Source organism: Canis aureus, chromosome 32, assembly GCF_053574225.1.
Source record: "Canis aureus isolate CA01 chromosome 32, VMU_Caureus_v.1.0, whole genome shotgun sequence".
NCBI lineage: Eukaryota > Metazoa > Chordata > Mammalia > Carnivora > Canidae > Canis > Canis aureus.
In genome coordinates this window covers 19,372,063-19,387,082 of record NC_135642.1, presented here as the reverse complement: position 1 = coordinate 19,387,082, position 15,020 = coordinate 19,372,063, and the positions used below count along the sequence as shown (strand labels likewise).

The following is a 15,020-nucleotide window of genomic DNA, read 5'->3' as shown; positions in this document are numbered from 1 at the left end:
TACACTCTGAAGTGAGAAGCGTTCAAAAAACTGACTTCTCCCCTTTATTGGAATTAGGAATAAGTAACATTTCTTGTTAGAATATAAAACAGTGAAACATAGTTCACATGTTACATAAAATTATTTTGTTAAAAAAAAAGACTTCTCTGGGAAGAGACAGAACTGTGTACAATGGAAAATTGAAAATTCTCCAATTTCAAGATGAATCAGCAAATAGCTTCTCCATGACAGCAACCTGGGAACCCTGCTGAACAGACAGACCTACTTTAACAGGAGATCAGCTGTATTTCCTGGCTTGCAGGAACGATTATCATTTGAAGACCCTTTCTAGGTGATACGTCTATGTCTTTGCCTGTTGAAATTTATTAGGAACAGAGCATGATATCCCAGGACAATATTTACCCACAGGAAAGGATTTGTGTCCAATGGAATGTGATTGCATCAGGTCTCATCCCACCCAACCTTTCAGTCCTGGCTTTCCCATAGGGCGCAAGCTGTTTGGTGTGGCTGCCAGCTTTTAATTAGAAATTTTCTTTTGCTTTTTTTTTTTTTTAAGATTTTATTCTTAAGTAATATCTACACCCAACCTGGGGCTCGAATTAACAACACTGAGATCAAGAGTCACATGCTCTACAGACTGAGCCAGCCAGACGCCATGTTTGCAGGAAAATCATCAACACCTGGTTTCATGTTACACATCCCTGACCTCCCCACCCCAAAAATATTAATTTCCCCTTGCTCCACAGGGAAATGCTTTTGCCAAGCATTCCTAACCCTCAGCAATTTATTCATTCAAAGAAAGGAAGTGGGGAAAGCAAAAAAGCAAAAGAATGGAGAAAAGATGGTAAGTTCTCTCCTTTCAGCTCTGATCATCCAAATAATTTAAGTATTTCCTGGTGCTTACTTTGGTGCCCCCCTCATTTCTGAGAGGACACTGCCCAATATGCAAATTACTTGTTTGTTCTTAACTGATGTAACTGACACACTATTCGCAGTGGAACTGGGCATAGAGATTGAGTGTGTAAGGGTGGAGATCCTGAGGCAATGGCACCAACCACTGTTTAGTAATTCCCTATCTTCTTCCTAACTCTGAATCCATATAGTTATCATAAATTTTATTCAGCTCAAAATTGATTTTCCTATAAAAATGACATAAATGCTGGGCAAAATCCTCATTTTCTACAGGGAGAACAGGATCACCTGAAGTTGAAAAGGTGTCTTCTTTCTCTCACAAGGCCAGAGCTAGCCAGCCCAGATAGACTTTTATACTCATCTTCCATCTGTCTGTCCAGCAGTTCTTTTTCTGGGGATAGCAATGCCTTCTCTCTGGGGAACTGCCTCTCCACTTCTTTTACCAGGTAGCTCTTATTGGGACAAAAAGGATGGATCTCCCTGGGAGTCTGCCCAAGGTTCTGATACCCTGAGAAGTTGTCATATTTCTCTAGCAGGATGTCCAGTGAAGCATAACTTGAATATATTTTTAGCAAGATAAACTGCCAACGGCTTTTATGCCTAGGTAGATGCAGAAAGTCACCCTAGGACAGATTATCCTTGATGTTTCCCTGTAACACTTGAATGGTCTCAATTAAGCAGACTCCTGCTCTCCAGGGAGAAGGGATGTTACACACACCTGTCTCAGAACTATTGAGATGCAAATGGAATTCTGCATGATTAAAGCCTCTCCCATAGGTCTAGATGGTCTTAAGAGAGTTTCACTGGGACATTAGGAGCCCCAAAGAGGAATTCCTAGTGTAGGAAGGAGTCCAGATCAGGAAACAGGGCTACTATTTTGTGGGAAGTACTAGTTCCAGGATTATAGCTGGGGTTACAATCTTACCGATTCATCCTGTCGGGGTGGTTGCTGTGTTTGGGAAGCAATAGCTGATCCTCTGCATATAACCAAAGAGAACCTGTATCTTGGTGCCCAAGGGTAAGGACTCACAAGGGTTCCATCACCACAGTGGACAAGAACACAGTTGGACTCCTGCTAATATGGGTAGGTGCAGACGGCCGTCAAACAATTGGAAAAATTAAAATGCAGGGGCCAAATCTCTATCTACATTAGCAAAATGGGTTGCACTAGTGACATTTATACATAAATATTCACTCAAAAGTTCTTTTTAAAAAAAATTTTCACTTTTCTGTCAGTGATCCAAGAATTAGGAAAGAGAAGGTGCCTTCGTGTGAAGGGCTTATCAGCCAGAAGGTAATTGCAGTAGAACATTGAATGCACGTGACTCGAACATGTTTATACATTGCTCCCTCCCCGTCACATGATCAAGTATTCCCTGTTCCTTCAGGGTTAAGGCTGAGTCACCTTCACTTCTATTTCAGTGGAGACATACTCTCCAGAAATTGAGGCCTAGAGGACAAAACACCTGAAATCAAAACTTAATAAGGTTGTGACACTTCATGGTACTGGTGTTCTAGCAGAGTGTGGAATGAGCTTGAATCCTAAAACTAAACTGTCTTGGTTCGGTTCCCAGCTAGACCACTTATTGGCTGTGTGACTTTAGGAAAGTTACTTAAACTTTCTGTGCCCCTCATCTTCATATAGGGATAATAATGCCCTCCTCCAGGCCTGTAGCAAGCATTACATGAGTGAAACATATAACATTCTGAGAACTGTGCCGGACACACAGCAAGCAATCAATAAAGGTTAGCCAGTATTATTACTACCAAACAGAGTCGCCTCCACAAGATAAATAAACCATTCAAACCATGGCATCCATGATGCTGATCCAACAGAAAGCAGAGGCCAGTCATCCATCACCAACCCAAGAGGTGCCTTTGGTTTCTGATCCCAGTAATTGAGGACATGTGTTACTCTGCAGACAGTCCTGATGGGAAGTGGTAGGTGGTTCTCTCCTCCGAAGCTTGGGGGAACGAGAAGGATGAGGAGATGGGAAAGGGAGGAGGCTAAACATTTTCATTTTCTTATGTTAACAACTCTGATGAACAGTAAGAAGGGAATGGCAAGAGAATATAAAAATGCTTTGTGGAAGGTTCACATTAACTCGTAGTTCTAACTCCACTGCGGCTGATTAGTTCATGGGAAAAAATGACAAAAAGGAATAAAAACCTGACTATGAATCCAGTATCAACAATTTGCAGCCATAGTAACCAAGAAAGTGCAACTCATGAATTGAAAAAAAGAAGAAAAAACTGTGTGTGAGAGTGTGTCATCAGGACGATGTCAGGAAATGGTTACCAAGTGAAGAATGTAGTTAACGCCTGGTGGCTCAGCAGGGCAGCTCTTGGATGGGCCATGTGCACATCCTGGCTTATGTGGGCATCAAGGATTGTCAAAGAAGTTCTAATCTCTATTTGATAGAGTTTCTAACTCAGCTGTAAAAATTCATTCAAGGATAAAAGACCTAAAAATACTCTAACAAGAATTTGATTTTTTTTTTTTAAATTTTGGTTTAAATCAAATTTGGTTTGCATTTAGTTCAGTCCGGCTTCATTGCAGAAAGACAATAGGGAGTGTGGCTCCTCATACGTTTCCACAGCTAGCTCTGGAATGACTTGAAGCTGCCTTGTGACTACAATTCTGGATAAAGTAGAGTAATGCAGGGCTCATAATCACACCCCATCTTCTTCACCTTTGGGACAGCTATAAGTCATCGGTTTCTTATTTGTGTAGCCAGACCCCAGCAACGTATGGTCCAGGACCCTGGAAGGAAGTCTAAGCAAGTGCCAGTGGTTTGGGAGGTCCTGGGGAGGAAATAACCCAGATGGGAGTAATGGGCAATTTAGGAACCATCCAATTATCAGTGGTGGGGCTGGAAACATCCTTAAGGGTCACCCAGTCCAGTGAGCTATATAATGCTTGAATTTTCCTTTTCTTTCCCTTTGTGCCAGAAAAGGTTCATCCAATGCTCAAACCCCACCGTTGAGAAGGAACTCCTCTCACCGTGGGGCAATCCATATAGTTTTGACTGCAAAAGACTCTTAAATTGAGCAGAATCTTTCTCCCTGCCTGCAGATTACCACTCACAGCCCATTAAAACAAATCAAATATTAATATATTTGAGGATGAATGGCTATTTGTCCTCAGAAGATTTCTCCAGTCTGAACATAAAGAGTTGCTGATCATTCTACATTTAGCTCTTCTCCTCTTGCACCCCTAGAGGATCAGCCCTTAAAGTATAGTCCCCTGAATGAGCACAACACTCAATGAATATTTTACCCAGGGAAGGGAAATAACCCCATTATTAGCTCCATCATTCTGAGATTTTACTATTATCAATGTATCCTCAAAGTTACATAATTCTAACAGCCTAATGGTTTTTGGACTCATAATGAATTTACTTCCTACTAGAATTTGTATGATAGGTAAATTAACGATACTTCTGATCATCAGTGGCCAGTTCTGCTCTATGACTCAGGCACTTGGGAGGAGTACGTGTCCCCACCCCTTGAAGGTAGGTGACCATGTGACCATCTTTGACTAAGGAAAAATAAGGAGAGGTGCCACATGTCAATTCAAAGTTGAGACATTTAAGTACTCATTCTCAACTTTTCAGCCCTCTTTTTCCCATCGTAGCAATCGTCAACGCATGTGTTGATTAGGAAGTGTCATGGATTGAATCAAGCTGGAATACTCAGCCAACACACGGAGGACAGATGCCCTGGCACATTGCCTGGACATGCAGCACATTTTGACTAAAAAATAAACTTTTGTTGCATTATGCACATGATTTGGGGGTTATTTGTTATTGCAATATAAACTCAACTTTCCTGACTCAACATATAAGTTATTTTTCATAAGTAGAATCAGATTTCCCACCCCGCACATACCCCTACACTAATTTTTCATATTTTAATAATTGCTTTTAAGGTTTGATTCAGGGACTTATATTTGCTTTTTCATGAAAATTACTTTTAATTATTTAGTCCAATGGCCAGTTCTGTTACAATTCTTTTTAATTTTGATTCCATCAAAGGTATTCACTCTTCCTCCTACCTCCTTTACATCTGAAATTGTTAAGAATACATTTAAGACGAGAAAGAAGACATTTCTGATGACATGATTTTCTTAGTTCTCCACTCTCTAGTCTCACAATAATGTTCAAGCCTAATGAAGTCAGTTCTGAGCTTTCTTAATTCAATGTAGAGGTTAAAAAAAGTAACCAGGGGGACCAGTAACCATTGGAGATTTTGTTTTGAGCTCAATGAGATCTCAGTTCCCATAATGAAAATAAGACATAAAAATGGGAAAATATAGATGATTACTTCATTTTGTTCAGCTACAAAGTCATTCCATTTTGACTCTATTACTATTCTAAAGGAGTCAAAAACAGAGTTGTGAAAAATTTAGGCTGCTTACACTGAGAGATAGCTCCAGCCACATCCTTGCAGCTGACACTACCAATGGCCATCCCCCAACTTCTTTCACATTAATCACACCCTGACTTTGTTCAGGTGTTAAGAGTGCACAGACTTGAGGAAGTACACGCTACTTCCCTCCATACCAGTTATGGGGATTATATGTCCCTTTGCCATTCATTGCTTTGGAATGACCATATAACACACTTCTGACCATTGAGATGAAGGTAAGGTCTGCAGAGAAGGTTCCGGGAAATTTTCTCTCACTCTTAAAAAAAGGCACAGTGAAGGAGGATTCTTTCTTCCAGCCTTAAATATGGATGTGTGAGAATATGATGCTTAAATCTGCCTCTACCACATCTCTCACCATTAGGGGATAAGCATGAGGACAAAAACTAACACAGTTAGCCTGGCAGGTCAACAATGGAAAGAACTAAGGGCTTTATTACATAGCTGGGTGCTGAATTAACTTGTCCAGGAACTGTCTCACCACTAGACCTTCTTATAGGAGATAAAAAATCTCCTTACACTTAAGCCGTGTTGTTTGGGTAGGTCTTTTGTTACTTGCCACCAAAAGAATCCTGACTGATACTATCATTAAGAAGTATTTCATTGGGCAGCCCGGGTGGCTCAGCAGTTTAGCGCCACCTTCAGCCCAGGGTGTGATCCTGGAGACCCTGGATCGAGTCCCATGTCGGGCTCCCTGCATGGATCCTGCTTCTCCCTCTGCCTGTGTCTCTGCCCCTCTCTCTCTCTCTCTCTCTCTCTCTCTCTGTGTCTCATGAATAAATAAATAAAATCTTAAAAAAAAAAAAAAGAAGTATTTCATTATATGGGCACCTGGGTGGCTCAGTGGTTGAGCGTCTGCCTTTGCCTTAGGTCATGATCCTGGGGTCCTGGGATCAAGTCCCGCATCAGGCTCCACACAGGGAATCTCCTTCTCCCTCTGCCTGTGTCTCTGCCTCTCTGTGTCTCTCATGAATAAATAAATAAAATATTTTTAAAAAGAAGTATTTCATTATAAACATCATTGCTCTATTAAAAGTAGAATCATTATAGGAGGAGGACATGGAGGAGGAAGTGGAGGATGAGTGGCAGCAGTACTGGTAGTGGTACCAGTAACGAATAATATTATCTTATGAGACCCTACTTTGTGTGAGGTAGTATAAGAGGCATTTTAGAGAGTTTATTCTAAAATTCAAGACCATACTTTAACTTTTCCAATATAAGACCATATCTCAGCCATTCTGGCCTCACCATGCCGTTCTGTTCTCTTTTATACCTGGACCTTGATGTTCAGAGAAACCAAGAAATGGGGTCACCATTAGTGCAACTTGTCACTAGTCTCAGTCTATTCATAGACAAGGTACAATGACATCCTTTCTGCATTCCACTGGGAATTGTGGAATTCTATTGTGTTGTTGCTACACTAGGATCTGCTACCTCAGGTGTCTGAGGGAGGAAGATGGGACACGATAGCAATATGGTTCTTCATGGTCACTTCACATGTCCCAGATGCTCACTGAACTATTAGTTGAGAGGGGGTCTCAGAGCAGGGCATGATCCACAAGAGATTCAGTCAGTGGACATCCAGTTCTCAGTGCTAGGATTGACAAACATTAGTGAGGCTATGAAGATGGGCAAGACACAATGGTGAGTTTGCTGAAAAGAGCTCAGTTTTTAAAAACATGGATTCATTGCACCTGGGTGGCTCAGTGGTTGAGCGTCTGCCTTTGGCTCAGGTCATGATCCTGACCTGGGGTCCTCAGATCAAGTTCCACATCAGGCTCTCTGCAGGGAGCCTGCTTCTCCCTCTGCCTATGTCTCTGCCTCTCTCTCTATCTCTCATGAGTAAATAAAATCCTAAAAAAAACATGGATTCAGAAGTTAGATGACTACAGTATCAGGTTTCACCATCAGCCCTGCGCCTTGCTAGTTCTGTCAGAGGGATTTCATTACCTCCCTAAAATAGCTTAGGGTATCTGATGCTTGGCTTCCTCATCTATCAAATAAATGTGCCTGACACCTAGTAAAGACTCAATAAATCATAATTATTATCATTCAATATCCTATCCACAAAGGAAATATATGAGCACGCTGCCTTGGTCATGTTAAGAAAAACCTTCCCTAGTCTACCTTTGTCTAAACACAAAAGTAAAGACGAATTTCTGATTACTGCATCTAGCTATATCTGAAGATAGATGATCTCTGGATGTAGTTCCTTTTTTAAGAGAATTTGAATGGGGTTTCTGTCAGATACAGCCAAGATACCCAACCAATATAGTATTAGTTAGGATCAAGCTCAAGTCTTCCCTCTACAAGCTTTCCCAACACTTCAATACACAACACAAGCTGATTCACAGTCCTTTCTAATTTCCGTATGCACATTTCAGTAATTACCCCTATTTCACTTGGCTTTGTTACTTAACCATTTTATGTGCATATCTGGTTTTCCCAAAGTGTTTTTAAGCTTCTCAAGGCAAAAGCAATGTACTCTACTTATGTTCTGCCACAAAACCAAGTACAATTCTGGGCACATACTGGATCCATAATAAGCAATCAGCAAGGTGGTTTTCCCTGGAATGTAAGCCAGGTTCCCTGCTGAATTAAGTATTTCTGAGCATGTCTGGTAACCTGGCATGATGAATCTCCCAGGAAAGAACCACCCTAAAGGAGGACAGAGTCAGGCACAAAAGCACTGTCCAGTAAAAATGCTTCAGTCAACATAGAGACATGGGGAATCTAAGCATAAAGTACTCGTAAGATGCTGAGAACATCAGGCAGTGCTGTAAGGGGACCACTTTAGGACAGTGGACTTGGCATAGTGCAGCCTTCAAATGAAGGAGAAGAGGGCTTGGTCACATTCAAGGTGCATCCCGCCCCGCCCCCCATTCATATGTTGAAACCTAATCCCCATTGTGATGGTATGTGGAAGTGGGGCCTTTGGGAGGGCTCTCCCCTCATCAATGATATTAGCCCCCTTATAAAAGAGACCTTGGAATGCTTCATTGTCCCTTTCACCATATGGTAACACATATGATGGCCATTAGGGATGAGAAATCATCCCCTCATGAAACACTGAATCTGCCACTGCCTTAATCTTGGACTTCCCGCCTCCGGAACTGTGAAAAACAAGTTTGTTGTTTGTAAACCACCCTATCTATGGTCTTCCGTTATAGCAACCAATGAACTAAGACAAAAGGTCAGCTTCAACACCGGCGGTGGCAGAGAAGAGCCACCAACAGCAATGCTCACTCGAGGCACAGAGATCCTGATGGTGTTGTGGGCACTTAAAAGTGCCAAGGTGAGGAGATACAGCTGGAGGACAAACCCTGGCATCTAGTCAGTGATAAAACTCTTGTCACTCAGAGGGAACCATTCAGGACGTTCTTTGAGGTTTCCCAGAAATGTTAGGGAGACTTTTTTTTTTTTTTTAAAGATCTTATTTATTTATTCATGATAGACAGAGAGAGAGAGAGAGAGAGAGAGAGAGAGAGAGAGAGAGGCAGAGACACAGGCAGAGGGAGAAGCAGGCTCCATGCAGGGAGCCCGATGCAGGACTTGACCCCGGGACCTGAGGATTGTGCCCTGGGCCAAAGGCAGGCGCCAAACCGCTGAGCCACCCAGGGATCCCTGGGAGACTTTTCTAGAGTCTGAACACTGTATATTGCACAGCATCTTGTGATTCCCTTGAGTGTCATTCTCTAGAGAAACATGAATTACACTTACAAATTAAATTATCAACGGCAAGATTCCAGTGCCAAGGCCAGACCACCATGTGAGTGTGGAGGAGCAGCTGAAGCCGGCCCGCCCTCCTCTTGCTACTCTGGCATGTCCTGCTCTCTGGCAGACCTCTCACCTGGCTGTTTTGCCTCCAAAGGGCCCCCAGATCGGCAGAACTCTATTGCACTGGAATTCCACCTGCCGGGTTTCCCCTGCCCCAAGAGGCCCCATAGTCATGTATTGCTTCTTGGCTCCAATTTAACTTAATTTTTAGAAAGCAGATTCCTATTTGCATCTGCATAGTTTTTCATAGAATTTTATCAGTCTCTTAAATATCATGTTTCTAATTTCTCCTCTCCTCTAAGAATGGGTTTAACTTTTCAAGGTCTGAAGTCATTTGACATAAAATGAGTCTTTGGTGTTCTGAGTTCTTTGGCCAACAGGTATCCATCAACATGAGGTGACCCAGAAATTTGTGATGGCATCAAGGGATATAAGATCCATTTACTTAATCCTGTACGCCTCATTCTGTGGTTTTGAAGAACTGAACTAAATGTAGAACCAATTCCCTTAGAGGAAATTAGGGGTATGGAGAAACAACATTAACAGTTTAGAGCTACTAGGGTACTAGTGACTAAATCTTTGCTTCAGAGTTTTGAAAAGTGCCTGCCCTTCCTCTGTCTGTGCCCTAACTTCCTAAGGCTGTGCTGATGCCCACAGTCTACCTCACTGCTTCAGTTGTGGGCTAGGTGGCTGTCAGTACTTGGGTTCTGGACATACCCAGTGGGGGGATGCTATGCAAGGTGGTTACACATGAACTTCAGTAGCCCAGGAGGGTTGCTGGGCTCTCTGATGTTCTTTGATTGTTCCTGGGCACCCGAACTGAGGCCAGGGGGAGAGTCCTCACCTCACACCCTTCCAAGTTGGTCCCTGGGAGTGAGAAGAGGGAAGCCACCACCACTGCTCCCTATATTCTCCTCTAGGCAGGCAGCTGCAAGGGTACTATGGCACAGAAAAACATGAGTAAACAGGGTGCGAATTGCTCTTTACAGCTTTCTTTTTACATTTCAGCAAGGAGGCCATCTGTGAGAACAGAACATTCTCCGTGTCATCACCCACAAAAAGAAAATGCAGGCATATGGGCATTTGGGACAATGATTTCTGGCCCTCTTGTCCAATTTTAGCCGCACTGAACCCAGTGAATGGACTGCTTTTCCAAGGGCAACAAAAGCAGAAATAAACAAAGGGGACTAAAAGACTTTTGCAGTGAAGGAAACCATTAACAAAACAAAAAGGCAATCTACTGAATGGGAGAAGATGTTTGTAAATTATATAACCAATAAGGCATTAATATTCAAAATATGTAAGGAAGTCACACAACTCAATATCAAAAAAATAATCCCATTTAAAATGGTTAGAGGATCTGAATAGACATTTCTCCAAAGAAGATATACAGATGCCCAACAGACTCATGAAAAGATGTGCAGCATGACTCATTATCAGGGAAATACAAATCCAAACCACAATGAGATACTACCTCACACTTGTCAGAATGGCTAGAATGAAAAAGACAAACAATAATAAGTGTTGGTGAGGATGTAGAGAAAAGGGAACCCTCATGCACTGCTGGTGGGAATGCCAAACAGAACAGCCACTATGAAAAACAATACGGGAATTCCTCCAGAAATTAAATATAGGACTATCATATGATCCAGCAATCCCACTTCTGAGTATTAATCCTAAGAAAATGAAAACACTAATTCAAAAAGATAAACGCACCGCCATGCTCACTGTAGTACTATATACAATAATAGCCCAGACTCATAAGCATTCCCAGTGTCCATTGGTAGATAAATGGGCACGACACACATACACACACACACACACGGAATTTTACTCAGCCACAAAAAAGAATGAAATCTTGCCATTTGCAACAATACAAATGGAAATGGACCTAGAAGGTATCATGCCAAGTGAAATAAGTCAAACAGAGAAAGACAAATATCATGTGATTTCACTTTTACGTGGAATCTAAAAAAGCAAAATAAATGAACAAACAAAACAGAAGCAGACTCATAAATACAGAGAACAATCTAGTGGTTGCCAGACAGGAGGGAAGGTTGGGGAATGGGTGAAATAGGGGGAGGGGATTAAAAGGTATGAATTTTCAGGTAGCAAGAAAGTAAGACAGGGGGGTAAGTACAGCATAGGGAATATAGTTAGTAATAGGTAACAACTTTGTATGGTGACAGATGGTAGCTAGATCCATTGTGATCACTTCCTTATATCTAAAAATGTTAAATCACCTGAAACTAATATAATATTGTATGTCAAGTACGCTTCGATTTTTAAAAATTACATAGATATATAAATAAATAAAACTAGTCAGTCATAAAATCCCAGCTTGGAAACAAATCATGTTTGTTTTCTAAGAAAGGACATTCCAGTCAGAAGTCACTACTTCAGTTATTTTATTCTTTTTAAGATTTTTTTTTTTTTTTTTTTTTTTTAATCGGGCAGCCCGGGTGGCTCAGCGGTTTAGCGCCACCTTCAGCCCAGGGCCTGATCCTAGAGACCTGGGATCGAGTCCCACGTCGGGCTCCCTGCATGGAGCCTGCTTCTCCCTCTGCCTGTATCTCTGCCTCTCTTTCTCCCTCTGTGTGTATCTCATGAATAAATACATAAATATCTTTTAAAAGAGATTTTATTTATTAGAGAGAGCGAGAAAACATGAGCGGGGAAGAGGAATAAAAGGAGGGGGAAAAGCCGATTCCCCACTGAGCAGAGAACCTGCCGGATGCAGGGATCGATCCCAGGACTCTGAGATCGTGATGTGACCCTAAGTCAGATGCTTAACTGACTGAGCCACCCAAGTGTCCCCCGTCATTTTATTCTGAGGGAAATAGGGGTGAAAAAAAGAAAAATGTAGCCTGAGGTAAATGTAAACAAAAAAATTAATCCCTGGTGGCTGCTGAGTATTCTCTGCCTGAATAGGCACTCATACATAGAGTGGGGCATGATTTAATTTCAATTTCAGGTTGCATTAAAATAAGAATGAAAAAAAAATGAAAAAAAAATAAGAATGAGCTGGGTTAAGAAAAATAGAGAAGAACTTTAAAGCAGTTTTCTCTCAACACCCTTGCCAGCCTACCCTCATGCCATGCCCTGGAGGCAACCACTCTGCCATGTGTAATCCTGGATCATAAACATAGATATCTATTTCTCCATCTATTAGCTTTATTTTTTTAAAGAATTTATTTATTCATGAGAGACACAGAGAGAGGCAGAGACATAGACCCAGGCAGAGAGAGAAGCAGGCTCCATGCAGGGAGCCCGATATGGGACTCAACCCCGGGTTCCCAGGATCACGCCCTGGGCTAAAGGCAGGCATTTAACCACTGAGCCACCCAGGCATCCCACATCTATTAGCTTTAAATGATACCAATTTACTCTTAAAATGATGATTTAGCTTTTTTTTTTTTTTTTTTTTTTTAAGAGATTGGAGATGTACGGAGGGTGAGGGGAAAGAGAATCCATGCTGTGCATGGAGCCTGATGCAGGGCTCAATCCCTTGACCCTGTGATCATTACAAGAGCTGAAACCAAAAGTCAACTGCTTAACCAACTGAGCCATCCAGGTACCCCTGATTTAGCTCTTTGATATTATCCCTCACTTTTCCTCCCCCTTAACCTTCTGAGCTCATATATTGCTGCTTTTAATTCTTCTCCTGGTTACCTTTGTTACTGTAAGTGACACATTTACATCACTATTTCATCCTCCATCAACTTTGGTCCACATTTTTTATTTCTTTTTCTGTAGAATAAACTACAACTATAGACATAATCTTTGCATTACCAAAGCCATTAACATGTATTTCTGCTCTAGTTCCAGACGGGTATGCTTTGTCTATTAATTTTAAAAGGTAAAAGTGAATACAGGGCATTTATATCATTGAGTGAGTAAATATGGCTCACGGCTGAATGGAGTAGGTACTACGGTCTTATTTTCTTCCCAACAGATCTTTGGGGCTGGGTAGGCTCCGGTCACGACTGTGGGTTGTGAGGTAGAGCCCCACCTTGGGCTCTGTGCTCAGCATGCTGTCTGCTTGTCCCTCTCCCTCTGTTCCTCCCCCAACTTACATTCTATATCTAAAATAAATAAATAGATGGATAGATGGATGGATTGATCGATTGATGGAGAGAGGCATGGATGGATAGACGGATGGATAGATAAAATCTTTAAAAAATAAATAAAAAGAACAGAGGGGCTAGAGAAAGAAATATAAAAGATGACAACTGGATGTGAATAAAAGGTGGAACTCAGGAAGGGAACAAATGGAAGGAGACAGGTTATGACAAAGAGGGGGAGAGGGAACAGAGGGGCCTGGGAAGAGAAAAGCTCTTCTGGGTGAGGAGGGAGGAAAACCAAAGGGCAGGCCAAGGCAGGCACTGGCAGCCTGGGAAAAGGGAAGCCATGGCAGGAGTGGAGATGGGCAGGGAGTGGACAAGCGAAGGGATGCAACAGTTCATCTGGGCAGAGGCTGGGAGAGAGAGAAGAAAGGATAGCCTGGGTCCAGATGGTCTCATCCAGGGGCCCTCTGAGCCATGATGCATGGAAACTAGCTGCACAGCCCACAACTACTCCAAAACACCAAGACACTTAGCAAATGAAGAAGTTATCAAAAATATTAAGGGTCAAGCTAGCTGTTGTTGCTGACTTTATGTGATATTATAAAGTCACCTGTCAGCCCTCTGGGGGCTACCTTGTCATTGACAATTCTGTCCAGTTGTTCTGTTTCCTTCCCTTCTAAAGCCTTGTGGTTTCCTGACCTTAACATCGCCCTCTGTAGAACTGGGGACCTTTTGCACCTCACCTCACAGGAATTGGACAGCGTGCTCAGTGACTGCAGCGTGGGCAGGGGGCATACCCAATCTTAGAAGATGGCATCTCTGCCTTAAAGACTTAAAAGGAAGGTAAGGTGCCATATAGGAACATTCAGGAAGGTAGATGTGCTGATGGATTTCCAGCCCTGATGAGTCTCCAAAGGTACCACAGCTCAGGGGACAGGCTTCTCCCTGTCCCTCAGATTCCATTCCCTTAGTCACAGAATGAGGATGGAACAAGGATGGTGGTAGGGGTTGAACTAGATCTGCAATGGCTCAGACATTTCTTTTCACTTCTGGGAAGTATTTTCCTATAAATGCTGTGGTGAAAGAGATTCTGAGGTTTCCTCGCAGCTGCAGCTGCATGGGAAAGTGCTGTTTCCCTGGGATTAATATCTGCCTTATTGTCCTAACAGGTATCCCTTTTTGCCACTGCCAATCCTCATCACTAGTCTCTCCAGGATCCTAAAGAGCTTCTGCTTAAATTCGTTGAAGCCAACAAGGGTTCTATGGCAACTTTCACACAATGGACCCAGGAAAGATGTGGAAACTTGCCTTGCTCTGTCTGCAGCCTCACACATGTGCTTGATCAAACATGCTACACTGGTTGTCCAGAAATTCAGTTTTCCTAGTGCTGCCAGAGATCTGAGTTGGCGACCCTCCTCTGCTCTGTGATACATTACCAGAGAAGATGCCCATCTTTCTTAAATTTCCCTCTGGCACATGCTGAGATTTGTGACCAAAGTTTGTAGGTCAATTCTGTGTCCATAATACCAGGAGGATGCTGAGAAAAAAGGTCATTTCCTCCTAAATTTATATTCTCTGTGTGTACTCCAGAACTATTAAGGTTTTAATGAGGATTACAGATGATGATTACAGTCTAACCAAACTTCTTTGGTGATACAGCTCTTGTCTCCAGCAGTGTATGTGTATGTATTCTATATAACTTTAAAAAGTAGAAGGCCTACTTCATACAATTCTTTTATACGATTACCTTTGATTTTCATCCTTATAACAGGAAAAGTAGGTATTATTATCTCGATCAACCAGGACAAAATCAAGTCCCAGGGAGTTACAAATGCT

The 15,020-nt window shown here is 42.1% G+C and overlaps 1 long non-coding RNA gene across 1 annotated transcript; it reads left to right on the top strand.

Annotated features, from left to right (window-relative positions):
* The first annotated feature begins 8,370 nt into the window (after positions 1-8,370).
* Positions 8,371-14,095, top strand: LOC144303661 (uncharacterized). The gene is made up of 3 exons (XR_013370649.1): positions 8,371-8,635; positions 12,551-12,691; positions 13,867-14,095. It is a non-coding gene; the product is annotated as an uncharacterized LOC144303661 (long non-coding RNA).
* The last annotated feature ends 925 nt before the right edge of the window (positions 14,096-15,020 follow it).